This window comes from Andrena cerasifolii, chromosome 2, assembly GCF_050908995.1.
Source record: "Andrena cerasifolii isolate SP2316 chromosome 2, iyAndCera1_principal, whole genome shotgun sequence".
In the NCBI taxonomy this organism is placed as follows: Eukaryota; Metazoa; Arthropoda; class Insecta; order Hymenoptera; family Andrenidae; genus Andrena; species Andrena cerasifolii.
The window spans coordinates 26267226-26287974 of NC_135119.1; the positions used below are offsets into that span (position 1 = coordinate 26267226).

The 20749-nt window shown below is 42.6% G+C and overlaps 1 protein-coding gene and 1 long non-coding RNA gene across 5 annotated transcripts in view; both read right to left on the bottom strand.

The window, feature by feature from the left end:
- Positions 1-13963, bottom strand: part of LOC143378914 (uncharacterized) — a 92950-nt gene extending 78987 nt beyond the window's left edge. Inside the window, exon 1 of the long non-coding RNA XR_013088385.1 lies at positions 13773-13963. This is a non-coding gene — a long non-coding RNA (uncharacterized LOC143378914). The remainder of the gene's footprint in view (positions 1-13772) is intronic.
- Positions 1-20749, bottom strand: part of Nachra3 (nicotinic acetylcholine receptor alpha3 subunit) — a 128544-nt gene that overhangs the window by 74169 nt on the left and 33626 nt on the right. For all 4 annotated transcript variants that reach the window (XM_076830976.1, XM_076830975.1, XM_076830974.1 and 1 more), the window contains exon 2: positions 17291-17343. The gene's annotated coding sequence lies outside the window, so the exon portion shown is untranslated. The remainder of the gene's footprint in view (positions 1-17290; positions 17344-20749) is intronic.

Below are 20749 nucleotides of genomic sequence, written 5' to 3' on the forward strand. Positions count from 1 at the left end.
TTAATTTCTTTATTCGACGAATAAAGTTCACCCGGGTCAACTTTATTCGACACATGACGAATAATTATTTTAACTTTTATTCGTTACTCGAAATTTATTTAAATAAAATTTTTGTCCATCTCTGCCTGTGGGCTTCATCGGGGCCTTTTTTATATGCCCGGATGGTGGTTCCGCGTGCACTAGGAATTTCTAAAAATAATTCTACAAATGTTGCATCTGGCGAGTCCAAAATATACATATAGTTAGCCAGCCGGCAAGCTTGCAACTGAAGAGTCCTTGTAGAAAACAAGGATTTGGCACTGTAAGTGCCAAAATTAAAAAAAAAATGTAGGAATACCTTCTACGTGCCAATGGCAATATTTTAGTATAGAATTTGATTTTTGGCACTTAAATTGTTTTCTACAAGGACACTTCAATTAGTCAAAGCAGAGATAGCCACCGGTTTTCGATCCTTTTTAACGTAACACCCTTGTTGACACAAGCGTGGATCCTCTTCGCAGATAATAGGCTCCTTAACACCGTGTATCCCACTTCAAACCTTCCAGCAACAAACCTCGCATTATAACTTTCCATCCAGTTGCGAGTTCATCGGAACACACTAAATTGGTTGTTAATTATAAGACGCCAAAGGGGGCGCAAACGACGAGCAGCGATTAAGTCTGCGGCTGGATCAGCCTCGCCCGGTGTACAACAGCGAACTTTCGTCCACGAAATAAAGTCTGAAGGAGGACGAGGAGGTGGAAAGTGATTATCGTGGCAAAGGAGATCGAGAAGCCTATCGTTGGGCTGCAGGCGAGCCTCTTAGGCCGGTCTCTCGATACACCGGTCAAAAGAACAGAAGCGAACCTCCTCGTACAAAGCTTTTGTCCGTTTCCAGCCAGCTCGACTCTCCCCTCTACAGACGGTAATTCCAAGTGAACGTGGATTCCACGCTGCTCGACCGTGGGTTCGATCAACTCCTCCAACGATTCGTATTTCTTTCCACCCCCTTCGCTCCAGCTGTTTCTTTCCGCGGACTGATGGCTTCCTGCGATCCCGTTGCGAGAGATCGTCGATTAATCGTCGAGGCAAAGTGTTCCGCTGGCTCTGCCAGAATTACGAGCGCAGACTGGGGGGTGCTTGATGGGGTAGTACGTTAAAGGTGATCGAAGCACAGTTTAAGGGAGAAGCTCAGACGATAATAAATGGGTCGAAATTATTGGAAACTGGGATTGAGGTATTAAGTAATTTAAATTGTGGGGGAAACAGCTTGGGGGGTGAACAATTGTGTATAAAAGAACCGATTTTAATGCTAAATTCTTGGATAATAGGTAGAGCTACTTACAAATAATTACAACTTTATTTCTCTTTCGGCAATGCAATAGGACATAAAAAACTAAACAGTTTGTGTGTGTAAATTTCAGTTTTATCTTTTATTTAAAAAGAGAGGAGAAAACGCGATAATTTGAGGGCAGATTTCACCCCTTCGGAGTGAACTTTCCGAAAAAAGAAATTGTTCTTTTAATACTCCAATATGTTCTACGTTCGCACGAAGTTTCGTTGAAATCAGGATTTTCGGGTTGGGAAGGCTCCCTAAGCTTTGCAGAAGATGGGCAAGGAATAATTCTCAAGCGTTTACCTCGAAGGCATGAAAGGTGCTCGTGGGGATGACTTTAATCGCGTCTCGAATGCGCCAGCTACCCCCAGCAGCCTCGGGACACTATTATCGTAAATTAGCCCTGCTTCAAAGTTGCATCGACCACCGAGTGGGCTTATTGTTGTGGGCCAGCCTCCGTTGTTTTTAATTTCGCTCCAGTTTTATTTGCGCGCGTGCAGCAACTAATTACCGATACTTGGCTAGTTCCCAAAGTCCCCTGGACAATGCCGTCTGCTTATATCCCAGCGAATTTATCGTTAGTGGAGGAACAATCGTTCTTATTCTTCTTTACTTCTAAAGAGGGATGCAGAAAATGTCGCCATTGCTATAGACATTTGGAAAGTTCTTGTCAAGGGGAATAGGATGCTATTTTTATTAAAAACAGTAGGTGTTAAAATAATCTTGTCGAAGGGAATAGGATGCTATTTTTATTAAAAACAGTAGGTGTTAAAATAAAGCAAAAGTGGGCTTAAAGCTCGAAATTTTAATTTTGTCGACTTCTTTTTGAATTTTTGAAGGAAGAAAGGTGTGCACCACAAGTGATACAGAAGTTTGAGAAGTTCTCCTCAAAGGGAATACAAGGATGGTAGGTAGTACTATTTTTACTCGGTGGACCGAAAGCTTGAAATTTAATTTCTGCTGACTTCTTTTCCACTTCGAAAGGGGAAGGAGAAGAATGTGGCAGGAATGCTGTACACATCTCTGGGAAGTTTAAGATTAGGTGGTGAATATTTCAGAAATTCACTGAAAACTCGAAATTTCACTTCTGCTGACTTCTGCCCTTCTAGGAGAAAACGAAGAAGAACCTCTCACTGCTTCTACACACCTCTGAAGGTTTAATCTCAAAGGAAACCAAATGCTACTATTCTTCCCTCAAAAATTAAGTGCTGACGCCTCAAAAGTGGACTGGAAGCTCAAAATTTCACTTCTGCTGAGTTTTGCCCTTTCGAAGAAGGAAAACCTCTCGCGACTGTTATACACCTTTGAAAATTGAATCTCAAAGGAAACCAAATGCCACTATTTCCCCCTAAGCAATTAAGTGGTAGGCGCCTGAAAAGTGGAGTCAAAGCTCCAACTCCCATTCTACCCCTCTAAAGCAAAACAAAGAAGAACGTTCCACGAGTGCTACACACTTCCCATATAAAACTCTCGCGAACAGAAATCGAATAGTACCACCACTCTTTAGCAATGAACACCTCCCAAGTGGACTCCATGCCCCATTTCCACGTCCACCGACAAAGGCGAACGCGAACTCCAAACTACAATTACAACACAGTCCCCCAAGATACATACTCCAATCCGCCCCCCAAACTCGAGCAGCGTAACACAGGTTGTAAGTAATTCCCACAACTGCGTAGTTGGCGCAAGACGGAGGTTCGCAGTGGGGGGCTCCTCGTTTTCTGTTAATTCCATCGTCGGAGCTAATCCTTGTCGTACCAGCGTACAGAGGCGTTAATGAGGTGCGTTAATTAGAAGGACGCTCGATGGGGCTGCGCGCAATTATGTGGTTAATTCAGGCTCTTTTTGCTTCGTCGTTTATACCCCCTCTCTCTCTCTCTTTTCTCTTCATCCGCCACTTTCTTGATTAACCAGCTTTTCCTATTCCGTTCTTACCAACCCCTGGCCATTTTATCTTTTCTCTGCGTATACACCAGCGATTCGATAGAAGGACGCGGTTTCTGGCTCGAAACAAGGCGACTGCTATCCCCTCCACTCGCTACGCGAGTTAACAGACTGCGCATGCGCGATGAGTGGCAAGGGAACTCTGGTAACCAGAAGCTTCAGATTTTTTTAACGTTGCAGGTTTGTAAGGGACCTCGGTAGAAGTGTCAGATAAATTTTGCTTCTGCTACTTTTTGGGTCTTTCGGGTAAAAAGACCGCTTAAATGTTAACGCGTGCTTTTCTATTTTTCTGTACATATATTCTGAGAACTATAATAGACATGAAAAATGTTTGGAATGAATATTTAATGGTTTCTTGCGCTCTGCGAAAGTAAGCAACCAAGTTGTTTAATATTTGTTGTGGGGAACGTTTTTTTTTTAATCTAGCTAAGGAGATTCTGCTGTGGGTGAGGAATGTCCCAGTTCCTTTTTTCTCGATCCCTTTTTTCCTTCCTTCTTGCTGTTTACTTCGCTCCCCTGCACATCGATCAAAACTGGAGGACTTTTTTCCTTCGCGAACTTTATACCTCCTCTTTTTCTAATCGACCACGTAGATACTACCCTGATCCCTTTCCCGCCCCCTCTAAGTAGAAGAATCCCTTGCTTCTGATACGGTGAAACGAGCTGACGTGCTAGGTGGATTATCAGGGCGGGCCGATGATAACCGTGGGAGTATAGTTTCCCTAATGATCCATGTATCACGTAGAGTAACTGGCCGAAACTTCACCTCGTTATCTGGGGAACTTGTAGCCACCCTGACGAGCGAGGCACAGATAAAGGGAAGTTGAACTGCTCGAGGTGAGGTACGTGTTCCTCGCGTGGAATGCTCGGGGATCTGCGGGGCTGAGTGGCCACACTCTTGGTGGAGGATTTATGGCAAAAAAAGAGTGGCGAACTCTTGCGAGGGGAGAGCTTAATGGAGTTTCCCTGGATAGGGCGGAGTTCTGGCGGGAACAACGGCGAGTTTTGAAATTCGTGGAGTCATGACGATATGCAATCTTGGATAACTGGGGGTACTTTTACTCTAGGTACTCAAATATTCGATGTCTTATTTCTCGCGGATCCATAGCTATTTCTTTAAACACTCGAGCTTCTCTATAATGTATGCTACTCTTTGAATTCCTTCAATTCTGCAAACATCCCTCTAAGGGTGCATTCCCGTCTAGAGGGACGAAATCCTCTATTCTCTTTAGGGACGACCCACAAAAAAACTACGCAATGTTCAGCGATAAGCATTATCCACGCGTATTTACTAACATTTCAGTAAGATGTAAAAAAAATTTCAGTAATATATAATAATAATTAATAGAGATATGGGTTCTTCTCAAAACGGTGTTTTTTCATGACTGTACATAAGATATCTCAACTTCTAGCGGGCCAATCTGGTCCATCTTTTTCGTACACCTTTAGAAAACATATAATTCTAGCCAATAGCGGAAACAATGCGAAATAGATTTCTTTCACAAGGTTAAGGCCATTTAAAGACGAAGAAACACGGAAAAGATGAATTTAAATTCAAAGTCCCGCTATTTTGTGAATTTTTAATTCTTTTTTTCATAAATTTGCTACCACTAAATAAATATTTACTTTATATTTGAAAAAAAAAATATTTTTATCATAATATAAAATAAATATTTCCCGAACATTCGGAAAAAAATATTTTGTTTCTACCATTAAATAAATATTTACTTTATATTTGAAAAAAAATATATTTTTTTCATAATATAAAATGAATATTTCCAGTATATTTGAAAAAAAAATATTTGCTTCTTAATCTGGAATAAATATTGTATGTATATTTAAATATCAAAAAGAGATTGAACCTCTTTTTAATATTGGATGTGTGTGCATTCAATATTTTGTGCTACTAGGGCTCTTACTGATTAACAATTCTTTTGGTTTTTTGTTTTGGATCAGCGGAACAGCCGGAATCGTATGCACCACGAGGCAACTTTTTTTTGCACACGCTTTTCGAAATAACCCATATCTCCATTAATTATTATTATATATTGCTGAAATTTTTTTACAACTAACAGTGGAACAATCCCGAACCCGGAAATTCGAAAAATTCTGAAACTTTGCGAATATGTAGAGAATTTCCTCCTGATTAAAACGCAATTTTTGTTTGCTGCCCAAATTAACTCTACGGGGGTGTAATTGACCGCTGAAAATCCGGTTATTGTTACCCAAGTGGAAGCTCTAATTAAAAGAAGTAACATTTGTCTTGAAACATTTTTACTATCTCTTACAGTTCGCGAGTTATAACACAAAATCGGAAAATAGCCGAATTTTCAAGGGTTAATTTCACCCGTTTCGAGTGAATTTGGGCAGCAAACAAAAATTGCGTTGTAACCAGGAGGAAATCTCCTACATATTCACAAAGTTTCAGAATTTTTTGAATTTTCTGGTTCGGGAGCTTCCCTTGTAAGTGAAATGTTAATAAATACGTATGTATAATGCTCATCGTTGAGAACAGTGCAGGATTTTTGTATATCGTCCCTAAAGAAAGGCAAAAAATTGGCCTTCGAGACGAGAATACCCCCTTAACTAGAGCTTTAATACTTGTACTACTCTTCCACTTACTTTGGGACCCCAAATACATCATCAGACACTCAGACATCCGAATGGTAAAAACTCTACTATAAAATTGGTAATTAACGATCCTAATCAACCTCACAGAATACTTCGAGCCACGCCTATATAAATAAAAAAAGTCACTGCAAAATTGTAAGACAAACCACTAAGGAAACACCAGCTACAATTCCATTGTCGTTACCAACAGTTTCTCGTCATTACCCAGATCCCCAATAGAAGGGGGCGAAATAATTGTCGCAGCGGGTCGATAGCTGCCCGTTATCCCCGTAATTCCACCGTTCGCCCGCTCTAATTTCGATTCGCTGCTCCTTCCGCGGGGCCCAGGACAAAAAAAGAGCACCGCGAGGAGCCAGAGGGAAGCGAACCATGGGACACAGAAGCCAACTCGAGCGCGAATATCCACGGCAAACACAGAAAACTTTTCTCCCTCCTTTCTGCCTCTCGCCCTTAACACGTCGCGCCTTTATGAAAATCCTGTTAAGTTTAGTCGAGCAAAAACTCTCGCAGCCCGTTTTTCGGACCGTCCAGCGATCGGGATCCAAAGAAAGGAGCATCGCCTCCGCTGGTCTTCGGCTACTTTTTATCCCTCGCGAGGCTGACTCGCGGTAATTCATCCGCCATCTTCTTGCACACTCGTCCTCGTGAGAGGATCGGCTGTACGAAGAACGGGGCGCGTAAATCGGGGGAACTGAGCGTGGAAATGGATTCCTCGTCCAAAAATCAGTCGAAATTGTGCAGCGAACTTTTCTCGTAGCACTCGTCGTTTTGGAGAAAACTGGCTTTAAAGTTCGGTGCTGGTAAGTGCACTCTGTAATGGCGGCGCAGTGGTTGTCAATCAGGGAGAGTAAAAGCGTTGTGATGGATTGTGAGATTTTAACCGGTGGTTTAGTATCGTATTCGATAGATCGTTGTGTTAACAATTGTAAGGAATAGTTTCAAGAACAAGTTGAGAACCACTGCCAGCTAGACCACAATTTCAAACCCATTTTCCTCCGAAACGAAGGCTCGCAGGGGAAAGGTACATACCACATTTTCGACGTATTTTATGCCAAAAAATCGACCCCTGTACGAATCATCCCTCTACAATGTTCCCCAAATAAATTAGAAGCCAAAAACCAATATTTTTTGTTATTTCTCGACTTCTAGAGGCCACAGACGGGTGTGGAATCACCTCGAGAGGCATCTGCACCCTCAACATCCCCTCGTAATTACCACACTCATCCCCCCCATTGCCAAGTAATTTCACACGAGGGAACGACCTCTGCTCCCCAGCAGAAGGGTCCCAAAATCGACTTTCAAATCGCGGGACGCCCTAGGAGTGTCCCTTCTCGAGCAGGAATCCTCTTCGCGAGAAGGAAACGATTGCAATTTAAAAGTCATCGTCCCGATGCTTCGGTTCGCGGGCCCTAATGGCGAATCTCGCCCCCGATCCTATCTCAGACACTCGCGGAGAAGGTGCACGGACATTTTCGAATGAATTCCACGCGGAACCTCTCCCCGACCCGAGCGACCCGTAAATTATTCGCAGCTCGGCGCGCCCGATCGAATCGCAGGCAAATCATTTCCGTTCTCGCGGGCGTCGATTCGCCAACTTTCGGCCGACCTATTGTCCGGGTCTTCGAGGCGAGCAGCCAGCTTCTCGAATAAAACACACCGCGGACCCAGGCTGGCCAATTATTCTCGCGAGCCGCGAAAAAACGGGGCGGGGGGGTGGGTTTGCTGCGCCTGACAAGTGATTAATTCTTTCGGGCGACGCAAGAAACGTTTTCGGTGGAAATCGGTGTCGAAGGAGGGACCGAATTTTCGGGTGAAAATGGCCCTTCTTTTTCTAGCTATCATATTTCCGAATTCGAAGCGGCGTTTTTAGTAAAATTTCACGAGACTCTTGATTCGTTCGTTCTCGTCTTTGTTATAGTAAAAATCCTTGTATTTTGCAATAGCTTTCAATTATTATTTAAAAAGCAGATTTATTGCAATAGCTTTCAATTATTATTAAAAAAGCAGATTTATTGTAATAGATTGAACTTCAAATCTGCATTTACCGAAATTTAAGAAATATGGACTTGATCAGTTTTACCAACAAGCCATATATCTATTATTACGTAGTTTTATAATAATAATAATAATAATAATATAAATAATAATAATAATAATAATAATAATAATAATAATAATAATAATAATATAAATAATAATAATGACGATGACGAGGACGGTGACGATTATTATTATTATTATAATAAACTAATAATATTTTTGAATTACCATTAGCCCAATAATAATTACCCTAACTATTAAACAGTGATGGTATTAACATAAAGGATCTAAAAGATTTTCTTCGAATCGTGGAAACTGAAAAACATTCCCGCCATAAAAATCGATTATCCACCTCGTGCATGCGGGCGATGTTCCATCTTTGGGGGAAAGCGAGTGGACCCCGTAAAACGTGATCACCGCGATGCGATTTGGCAGCCGTTTGCGGGCCGTATTTCCGCGAAAGGAAGCACCGAGCCGCGACAAAGGGCCCGGGGAAAAACAGCAGCGGAGAATTGTCGAATGGACCCGCGAACGGTTAAATTCGTTTTCCCTTTAAAGCTAATTACCTCGGCGTGGGCGTTAGCGTTGCCCGTTCTAACGCGTGTAACGACGTCTGGCCATTACGCGGCTTCGCCCTCGCCCCCAGGGGGTCACGTAAACGAAATAGAGACCCGAACGACTCGATTTAAACGGCGACGACAAAATATCCCGCGCCCCCGGCACGGTCGTTTCAAACGAACGCATCCGCCTCCCTCCGAAAACAACCCTCGACGAGCATCGTCAGTCTTCGACTGTTTCGGTGCACTGTGCAAACTGGCTTTTTCGAGTAAGCCATGTGGGGGAAACGATTCGTGAGAGGACATGGTCGGAAATCGAATTTTGTCGGCTAAGAACCACTCCCTTTGTAGTCTTTTGGGGATTGGTGGTTGAAGTTTGGGGCCTTTTGAGGCATTTGGGATTATTTTGGATCGTCTTCAGCTAGACTGGGTTGGACTGGAATAGTTTGCGGGATCTTGAATTAGCTATTGTTGGTAGGGATTATTTTGGAAATTTTTGGGCCAGTTTGCCTTATCTCGGAGCAGTTTGAATTATCCTGGAGCAGGATTGATTGGACCGCAGTACTTTGGGCTATCACAGGATTTGGTTAAATTACTCTAGTTTCGGCTACCTTGGGTCACTTCAAACTTCTTTCAACAATTTTAGCCATTTCGGGCTACCTTCCAGCACCTAAAATTATTCTAAACCAACTTGGACCACTTTCTGTCACCATAGGTCATCTCGTATCAAATTGAACCACTGTCAGCAATCTTAGGCCCGGTGCAGACGATCAGTTTGCCGCTGCGTTCATTCGCGGTGAAGCAATACCTGCGTTCGTCAAAACGAACGCAAACATACCGCTTAGCAGCCGCAAAACTTTGCGTCCCGCGTGAACTGCTTCATACAAATTTATGTTCTGCTAAAACGCGCGGCGGCAGACTGCCGCAAACCGCTCGTCTGCACCGGACCTTAGGCACTTCAAAAAAACCCTCCATGCCTCCCGATACAGTCACAAACTTCCATCACAATTCCCAACACGCGATCCGCATGTCGCAGCGTCCAGAAAGGGAGAGTTCTGTACATGAACGTACTGCCACTGTCCGTCGAAGCAAGATGGATACTTCGGCCCAGCAGTGTTCCCTACTTTCCCCATTGTTTTCTTCCAGCCATGCAGAAGTTTGTCGAAGCTGCTGGTAGAGATCGATGGGAAGCATTTCACTGCCTCCTCGTTCCACTCGTCACGGTTCGCCTCGGACGTGTTAGTGGGCGGCTGGGATACGCCTACCACGGGAGATCGCGTTGAGAAATTTAATGAAACCTAATGAAAGGAGGCCCCCCAACGGTATTAAAGGTCCGAGTTCAATCCCGCTAAACGAACGCTCCAGCTAATGTAAGATCGAGCCAACCCGCTAAGGATCCCCCGGATCCTCAGCGCCGGCAAAAATCTGACGGTCGTTAAGGCAAATTGCATTCACTCGAACCACGTCCCGCAAAATGCAATATCAGGAAGGGAACAAGTGGTTAGATGCCAGCCTCCCTCGACCACCAACGAGATTAGGCTAAATAAAGGCAATAAGGGGCCTCTCGGTTCGATTCCTTCCACCATTATTCTCGTGGCTGATTTCTCTTTCTTTTATTTGGAAGATGGTATTGGAGGCTCGAAGGCTTTGTTAATCTGAGTGGTTGGTGCAGTGAAAATAAGATGGACAGGGTGACTGTGACAGGGTGAATTGAGGTTTTAAATATTGGGTTGAATTTAGAGAGTGGGTTTTTTTGGGGGGAATAAAGATGGGAATAAAAATGGGAAATAAAATTTGGGAATTTTATTGAAACAATTTCATTCTCTAACAAGGGGAGGCCGCGACATCTGGGACACGGATTTTAATATATGTCTCACGTGTTAGGTCCACTACCACAGAGTTTCCGAAATATTAATAAAAACAAATGTTTATGCGTTGACGAACAGAAACGACAGCGAAGTTTATTGTAATGATGAATTGCGGCGCGTGTAAAGGGCAGGTCTTGCACTGGAACTTTCACCGGTTCGATTCTCACTGGGATCATTTTTTTTCTATAAATGTATTTTGTATTGTTTTATTCCTCAAAAGATACAGTACTAATTTTTACATTCGAAAACATGACATTTGTAGTAAAAACAACTGAAACAATAAAATTCACGACACCGTGCGCATCTAATAAAAGATGTATGGCCACAGGTATATTTTTTTCTTCTAATTTCAGGTGGAAATTGCACCTGACTTACATTTAGAAAAATGTTAGTTTACACGCGCCGCTATTCATCGCTACAATAAACTTCGCTATCGCTTCTGTTCGTCAACGCATAAACAACATTTTTTATATTTATTTTTTTATTATACTTATTATTTTTTTAGACTTATATTGGTCTACTACACCTACACTACGACATATATGAGATTCATCAAAATCCGTGTCCCAGATGTCGCGGCCTCCCCTTATAAGTGAGACTGGTGACTCCAAAATCAGTGGTTCCTGCGACTTCTAAGTTAAAAATAGTGAATAAAATGATTGAGAATTTCTACCGTAAAGAATTTTTAAAACTTAAAAGTAAATGTTACCAGCGCACCTGTTCGGTCTATTTTTAAGAGATTAAATAAAAGCTATCGTGCAAATTTTAAGATTAAATTTCCAACGTTTCGGTCAGTATTGCGACCATTATCAAGGAAAGAATTAAATCAGGAAGAAAACTGCGTCTGCTTTTATAAATTTGGCTCGTGTTAAACGTGCGAACGTACGAGTCAATTGAAGAGTGACTTAGAAATAGTGAGTTCAGTATGAGATCGTATTTAAAATCTGAACTGGGATTATTCATTTCGATATGGAAATACGTTCAAGTTTTTAAGTTGAGATTACTGGATCCAAAATCAATGTTTTTTTTCAGATTTTTAGTTTTGCAGTGTTTTCTTTCCTATTGAAATGCCTTCAAATCCCTGAATAAGGGTCTCTAGTTGAAAACTGTTGGTCCGCAGTGAGTGTATTCCCAGGTCCCCGTGTCCACACTGTAAATTCTACCACAAACCCTCCTCAAAGTCCTACAATTACACACGAAATCCCAACACTAGAATCTCCCCGTACCCTTCCATCAAAACTACTGTTCTAAAACGTAGCTACATCCCACCTAAAATCTTCACCTAACCCAAAACCACACCCTCCGTTCATAAACAAACGAAAGGGATCCCTTTAAACAACCCCAAACACACCTTCCCCATTCAACAAATTATAACATCCCACCTGCTTCACTTATACAATGAAAAACAAACACTCTAAATATTCCGAAACCCCCACCAAACTCTAACATCCCTCCATTCGCAAAACGAAAAACGAAAAACCCTGTAAATGTCCCCAAACCCCAACAAAGGATAACACCTCCACCTTCGTTCGTGAAACGAAAAACAAGCCCCTGAAAGCGTCCCCTCCACAAACAAACAACAACGCCCTTCCCCCGATGGAGAGGCAGCCTCCAGCAGCAGCCAGCCGCAGTTTCGCCTAAACAAGGGATCGATCCCTCATCAATGGCCAGCGACTCGGTGTGGCAATTATTCCTACCGAAGTAGCGCGTCTCCGGCGATTTTCGTGGACCGGCCGCACCACGTCTCGGGCCGAGGTAGCGTGGCCCGATGGCTGGCGCGTACTGTGCCTGTGTGCGCCGTGCAGGCGTGGGCGGGCGGGGAAGCCGATGGGGGCAGAGGGTCGGTCGCTGTAAAAGCAACGACCGGAGCTGACCTGAATCCACGGGCCGGGGCGATGAAAAAGGAGCAACAAAAGCCGCGCGCGGGACGAGGACGAGAGTGAAAATACGGAAAATAGGCCGTTGTGCGGGGCCACCTTCTGCAACCATTTCACGGAACGTCGATTCCTGGGGGCCTACCTGCCCGTTCCTCGAGGAATCCCTAACCCGTGTGTGCGACGGCTAACTAGCGGGGCTTTCTTCACGTTCGCCCGGCTCGGCCACTCCCCACACGGGGTTGTTCCCGAACCTCGCCTCTGGGTGCTGGCTAGTTTTTGATCTCCTGCTAACGACGTCGCGCGAGGGACTTTCCGAAGTTCTGCTTCAGACGACTGGGGGTGGATCGGGGTGGAATATGTGTCACAGTGTGGTGAGGATGAATTGGGAGGTTACGGGGGGAGACGGGGAGTGATAAAGGGAGGGCTTTGGGAGATGTGGGTGTATTTGGTTATTGATTATGCCAAGTGTAATGAGTAGGAGGAGGAAGTGGGGTAAGTCTGGAGGAGATTGGGTGCTGATGGAGTGTAATTTCAGGGGAAGGGGAATAGTAAGAGTTTCAAAAGCACTGTTGACAATTCAGGAAGAAATAAAATTCTCTTGTCTCTGGCTTGTCTCTTGAATTCAGTTAGTTGCATCGTTGCAGCTCATAACACATCTCGAAGTAGGGTAGACCGGGGCAAAATCACGGACGTTAAGAATAAAATCTCGTAACTTTAACATTATTAAGTAAAAAATATATTGCAATTGGGATTCATTGGAATAGACTCTTTTTTTAAATAATAGTACATATCCAATTTTTTTAATAGGAGGAAAAATACAAACAAAATAATGATTTAAAATATGCTCCGTTTTTACGATTTTGCCCCATGGCCTGGGTGAAACAGGGTAGGTACTGGCCTTAACACCTATCGCAACGAAACTCGTCCAATTCTTCAGTCCTCCAACCAGTTAGAACAAATTGTAAACTGCACCCCACCTTCGTTCAATTTAGATGAACCATATGATTCTTGGACATAAATGTAAATGTCTGCACCGTTTTTATTACCACTGTTATCATTCTTCTTCGGTATTTTGTTTAATTTGGTGGTTTTCTTTCTTTTTAGTTGTAGTCCTTTATTTAGATTTAGTTTTAATTTTCATAACTTCCCCTCTTTCGTTTCTTTGTTATACACATTTTCTCCAAAACCGGACAAAATACTCGGTTTTACCCCGTATGGTTTTGCCCAAAGATAAAACTTTGTAAATATTACGAATTATCAACAATACCATGGCGAAGTAAAAACAAAGCTTTTAATTATTTACACCTTATTATGCAACAATTAACGTAATTCACTACAAAAAGTATCTACCCGAACACTGTTAGAAGTGTTTAAAGTTTCTTAATGATCAAAAATTAGATCAGAGCCTTCAAAAACACACAAGACGTTATAATCTTACAAGATCCCGAATCCGAAAATTCAAAAAATTCCGAAACTTCGTGAATATATAGGGGATTTCCTCCTGATTACAACGGAATTTTTGTTTGCCGCCAAAATTCACTCTAAGCTGGTGGAATTAACCCCTGAAAATTCGGCTATTTTCCGATTTTATTTTGTAACTCGCAATCTGTAAGAGATAGGAAAAAAGTTTCAAGACAAAAGTCGCTTCTTTTAATTAGATCTATCATTTGGCGAACAAATTATTTTACAGTTCGCGAGTTATAACGCAAAATCGGAAAATAACCGGATTTTCAGTGGTCAATTACACCCCCTTAGAGTGACTTTAGGCAACAAACAAAAATTGCGTTGTAATTAGCAAGAAATTCCCTACATATTCACAAAGTTTCAGAGTTTTTTTAAATTCCGGCTTCGGGATCTTCCCTTGTCAGTAAGCACGGTTGTAACACGATCATCTTTTGTCGATGAAATAATGCACATTGCGACAATATGTCACGCTGCGAAATTTAAGGCGGTTTAAAAAATAATATCACGAAAGTTCACAGACAAATCACGTTGGATAAATCGGTCACAGATAGAGCCGCGTGTTAATGGATGAAAACCGCTGGTTTATCCGCGAATTTGATCGACACTGTGGACTTTCCTGGTTTTACCCAGGTGCCCGGTTTTGTTCGAATTTCCCCTACCGAAGAACACGAGCGGGTCGAAAATTGCGGAGTCGATGATTAGTGGTCGACCAGCCGCGGTGTCGAAGAAAACGAGAACGCGGGTCGTTTCCGGGACGCTGTCCAGGCAGCGGTATAATCCCCCGGCCGTGGAAATCGCATAATTAATATGTGCTCCAATTAAATGCACGACGCTCCGCGGTGTGCTCGAGAGTTTCCCTGTGCTCGGGACGAACCATTTGTCCATTTCGACAGGCACCGCGGATAATTATTTCCACGCGGGGAATCATCGTCAACTGGGCGCCGTTATCGCCGTTGCTCGTCGCCCGACGTGGCCGATCAAGCGCGGAATAATCGTTCCCTCTATCGGGCGACGAGATCAAACGGGGCCGTTTTCTCGTCTAAATTAATGCAGGCCGCTTGGCCGCGTGGCCGCGCTCCTTTCAAACGCTCCGCGCGGCGCTTAAAGCTGTCTTTAAGTCGATATAGAATATTCGAGAGACTGAAGCCTGGGGGAAGCCGAGCTGCTCGATAACTGATAGTTTAACTTAAAACTTTGAATTAAGGGAATTAAAGACGACAAGTGTACATAGAGAGTTTGGAAGATTTAGATTGGGTACGCTGAGCAGTGGTGGAGTCTCCACTGCGCATGCTCGGTAGGTGAAGTGGGCGGAGTCATGTGCGCCCTCTACTGTGCGAGGCGAGGTGCATAGGGTAAAGTAGCCGAATATGAGACCCTTTTCTTAAAAACAGCATAACTCTTGACTGAGGACACTTTTATTTAAATTCGATACACGTTTTCAAAGTAGGATATGTATTCCTTAGCAATCTACTGGAAAGTACTATCCCCATTAAAAAACTTTAAAAAAGTAAAAAATTACGTCAAGTACATGAAATGAAATAAATCACAAAAGAATAGATGATAATAATAATTACCATATAAAAAAGATGTGAAATTAAAATTTCCGCGATAGGGGTAATGGAATGTATGAACACAGCATTTTAGCTGTGTATACATATGTAGTTATGTCATTTTAAGCGCAGTTGGAAAGCATCTTTATGTACTTGCGGTTTATTTTGATTTCACATCTTTTTTTTATATGCTAATTATTATTATCTTCTATTCTTTTGTGATTTATTTGATTTCATGTACTTGGCGTAATTTTTTTACTTTTTGGAGTTTTTTATAGGGATCTCACTTCTTTTTACGAAGATAATTTGCATAGGGAATGACTTCAGATAATTTTTAATATTATAACTTAGAATATTTGGAAACAATAACATGTTACCTACTAAGTAGCTTCGAAGTTAAATCTTCATCATTTAATGATATACAACTGGTAAGTCTTAAACTGCATTGCAAGCACTATACAACAGTATTTGTGAAAATCATTACACACTTACCACTTTAGAGGTAGGTATTTGTAATCTAATCGAACCACTTCAAAAACTTTCTGCAACGTATTTCAGAAATATATGCTGGCTCAAGACGCTCAATTGATTACAATGCCACTGTGCAGACAAAATAACTAATACACGGTCAGTTAGTAAAGAAATAGCTATGACATTCAAAACTTCTGTAGCGGAGATAATTTGGGGTCTCATATTAGGAGAAGTCGTCATACTCGGCTAGTTTACCCTAACCTTAGATCTTCCAAATGCCCACTAATTTGGGGATGGAATTCAAGTGTGAATATTATCAAAAGTGAGCTCGAAGTTTATTATGAAAATTTTGTATAACAAACTTTGTTCCCCAAGCGACCAAGGGATTGAAATATAAAGTATCAGAGAAAGTATCATACCTACAAAATCCACTGTTCCCTCGTGACACCCATCAATTCCCAAAACACTTTTCCCAGATCTCCCCAACGCTGCAAAATTTCCCAGGAAAATCTCCCTACCTCCAGCAAAGCGTGCACCCATCCCCGACCACCGACGAGTCCCCAATTCGCCGAGCAAACGACTGTCAACGACGCAGCCGCTGCGTAAAGTGGCAATCGATGTCGAAACCACAGCGAGCAAACTACCACGCGCCGTACATATGTACCACCGGTGCGTTTTCTTGGCAGCCGAGCCCCCGGCTGACCGCAATAACTTCGGGATCGCTTACGAGGAATCAGCCAGCGTGATTTAATAAAACGCCCGCGCGGTCCCTAAGCTCCGGTCCCTGTATCGAAAAACCCAAGCCTAGAGAACTCCACCGAGCCCCGTAAAAATTTTACTCCTTGTTCCAGGGACCTCTGCCGTCCGCTGCCCATGATCGAAATTGTCGCCAGTTTGGTGCTCTCGATCCCAAAGAACCCCGGGGCTCGCCGTTCGGGGGTGTAGAATAAATTTCGCCGAAAGAGGAGCGGCGAGGTGGCGGAGGTGGGCGTACTGCGAAACTAGAAGGTGGACAACCCGAGTTATTTCTCGCGCGGGATCGAAGGGGGAGAAATTCGGGGGGCCGAGCGGCGGGACGAGCATTAGGCTGAGACAGGCTCATCCAGCAGCGAATTCGCTCGGTGAAACGCTTTGAAAGTATAATTCCGACCGGCCGTAAAATCGTGCCTAGGCTCGTTCGGCCTAATGGGGACGTCCGCGCTTTTCAATTTGTTCGAGCAATTTCCGCTCCGCCATCCAGCGTCCCTGCCTTACTCGGATACGTGTCGAACCCACCCCCGCCAGCGCCCCGGATGAGTTACTCGGGTAAGATTCGACTGGGCCAACTCTTCGCACCCTGTTTTTTCAGCTCCCTACAGGTAGCTCCCTTCGGCTGGTCTCGATTAGTGTAATTATCGAGAAATTTAGTCGAAGAGGGTGAGTTCGCGAAGTTAAGGGGGTAGTAAAAAGTGGAAGGACGATTTTGGTAGTGGAAATAAATTGGAGGGTGCAGAGTCGATTTCGCTACTGTCAGCGGTACTTTATGGAGGCTTGAAGGGACCTCCCAAATGGCCGTAAAGGAGAACCGACTCACCGTAGGCTGTGTCGACACGGCAACGCCTGGGAACACTGCTACTGGACGGTCACCTGTAACAGGGGGTAGAATAATGTATTTTCATCTCGAGACGTGGGGCTCTTTTATTTTATTTTATTTATTTATTACGGGACAAGCCCAATTTGTACAATAAAGAAAAACAGTGGCATACGTACAAGAATTAGAAAAAATAAAAAGAAGAAGAAAAAAAACTAAGTAAAGCTAAGTACTGCCTCTATCTTAATCTGTTTTATTTTATTTTATTTATTTATTTATTTATTACGGGACAAGCCCAATTTGTACAATAAAGAAAAACAGTGGCATTCGTACAAGAACTAGAAAAAATAAAAAGAAGAAGAAAAACTAAGTAAAGCTAAGTACTGCCCCTATCATAATCTGTTTTATTTTATTTTATTTATTTATTACGGGACAAGCCCAATTTGTACAATAAAGAAAAACAGTGGCATACGTACAAGAACTAGAAAAAAATAAAAAGAAGAAGAAAAAAAAACTAAGTAAAGCTAAGTACTGCCCCTATCTTAATCTGTTTTATTTTATTTGATTTATTTATTGCGGGACAAGCCCAATTTGTACAATAAAGAAAAACAGTGGCATTCGTACAAGAACTAGAAAAAATAAAAAGAAGAAGAAAAAAAAATAAGTAAAGCTAAGTACTGCCCCTATCTTAATCTATGACTGAATGGTGAACAATTGGGCTAGTGCAGCGCGATGATCTCATAACATAACATTTGGCGAGGTTCAGGCCCACCCTATTCTTTTGACACCAGTCCTCCAAATTATTCATGTCTGATTGCAAATTAAGAGCATCTTGATAACAGGATATCTTGCTGAATATTTTAAGGTCATCCGCACATAGGAGGAACCTACTATGTCTGAAAACATCGACAAGATCGTTAACAAAAATATTAAAAAACAGAGGCCCTGTTTTATCAATCATAGGGTGAAATATTGTTTCTTGAATTACACGTATCGTGTCCACTCTATTCTTCAACATCGCCCTGATGTTCGGATACTCCTGCCTCAATACTACCCCTAATATTAATATTCCAGCCCAAAGAATTCAGGAGAAAGTTTGAGAAACGAAAATTTCCTAGGTAATTCGACATGCTGTACGAGATTGCTCTCGTGGAGGACTCTCGCAGCTGGGGGTGAAACGTACGTGTTCCTATATCGTTCTTAATAAGCCACTATATCACGAAGGGTGCATTACATACAGTGGGGGGTAATGGCCGGTGAAATTGCGATCGTAACACGGCACGAACATCATCGTTACGCGGTTTGTTTCCCGACAAAACATAAATCCTGCCCCGGGGGTGGCTCCTGCACGATTTTGCTGCCATTACCTCGCTCCCCCCGCCCCTCCGGGAAGCCTGACGTTCGCTGAAGGGTGGCCGCCTTGAGACGGGGCAGGGAGAACCGCCGAGCGTTCAAAGGGCCGGGAAAGTAATTCCCACTGTATCGATCTCGCGGCTCAATTATGCAATCGTATCCGCGAATTAATGGAATCAGTCGGGCCGACGAGTTATTTCGACCGCGGCGCTCATCAGCGGAAGAGTAATTAAAAATGAAACGCGATATTGACGCTTCCAACGCGTATTTGCCGGGTCGCAGGTCGGCTCGATGATGCGCATTGTACATACGAGCCGCAGATTTATTCGACGGGCAAAGGTATTTAAAGTTCCTGACCACCGAAAGCAGATTAGTGTTTGTTCGAAAGGAACGCGATAAGGGGCCATTCTTAAATTACGTAATGGTAATTTCGGCGATTTCTCACCACCTCCCTTGCCACGTATAAAAATTCGTACGATTTTATATTCCAACCCCCTGCCCGTTATTTACGTAATGTTTTTTACCTTGCATTTTTCTTAGTTATCAAAATTCTTTTAAAGGGTAATATATAATTCATTTAACTCGGTTTTGGGTGTGCGATGAGGTATTGATTTTTGGGCTACTCGTCTTGAAAATTGGGGTAAAAAATGTTACGTAAGACCCTACCTGGCTCCCTCTCCCCCCGTTGTAAGAGAACGTAAGAAATTCGTGACAGCCTCCTCCCAAAAACGCCTTACATAATTTACAGACGACCCCTAAGGGAGATGTGATCGATGGGTTTCTTTTTGGGTCTCAAGGGAAACGTTTCTGCATGTTTCATAGGCCGGTATTCATAGGGCCTGGTGAATAAAAACTAAGCAATTCCTACAAGCAATTCCTTATTAGCCAAATCAATTGCTTGAAAAGCAATTAAACAAAAAAGGAATTTCTTATTTTCATATGAATAAAAATCATAACGAATTGCTGGTTTTGCTAGACCGTATAAGTGAAAGGTACAATTAAGAAAAACAGTGGCTCGCGTTCAGTGCTCCTGACTCGCGCCCGCCTTTGCAGATATAATTTTCGAAAATCTTCAATTTTTCCATTTCTTTCGCAGATTATAAAATTCTTCTTTCCGGACGTTCGCCAGAAATGGCGCACCCTCGTTTCAAGGATAATATTGCGAACACCAAAAATTGAGGTACTGTATTATGTTGGAAATAAAGAATAGTAACAGTTTTCCTTCTTCAGTTTTTTTCAAATACTTGCCATTTTCGAGAATCCAGTATAAGAACATCAGGTATAGCCGCTGGCGAGTACAGCACGGCCCGACTAGTCGAGCCGGTGCTGAGCGACGCAGCGTCAACTTTCGGCAATTTTTACAGGGCCAATTTTAAAATGTCCATATTTTAAAAAATTTGTCCATCAAGGGAAAGGCTAGAACTATATTCTCCTTTTTCAGATTTTTAAAATCGCGCCCGTTGTTAAAAAACTGCATTTGTTTAAAATAATTGCACAAAAATGGTTAAAAACAATTGTTTCCGAAACTGAAATAATTTTTTCTTAAATCTTCAATGTCTTTTCTACAAATCGCCTTAAACCTCATCTCCATCCGTTTACTACTTCCATAGTTATAATTTATTGAAAAAATGTTAACACTTACCTTAAAACAGCTGTAAAATCGACATTTTTCAAAATAGTCAAAAATCCTTCGAGATATGTTTATATATCCCCAAAGACTACAACATATTCAAATTTCAGCCACATCCGAAATGTTACTCCAAAAAGTGTCCCACTTCGCGTGGAATGTCCCACTCGTAACTGTTTCAAGATTATTTGCGTTCTTCTAACTGTTTCGAGAACCGAAACCAATATCATAACTGTTTCCAACCCCTGCCTAAAACACATTTGGGGGTTTTCTGGTTTTCTTGTGTTTACTACTGTGTCCCTTTTCCTGTTTCACTGTTACTTCTATGGGGTAGAACCTTCCTTCTAGTGTTCTCCATTAAACTTCTACATCAACTTTCCCTTTCGTCTGTACTGTGCGCTACTCAACCACTGCATCAAGTTTCCCTGCGTCTACGCCGTTCTCCATTCAACTTCCCCTCCTTCTACACTGATCTCCATTCA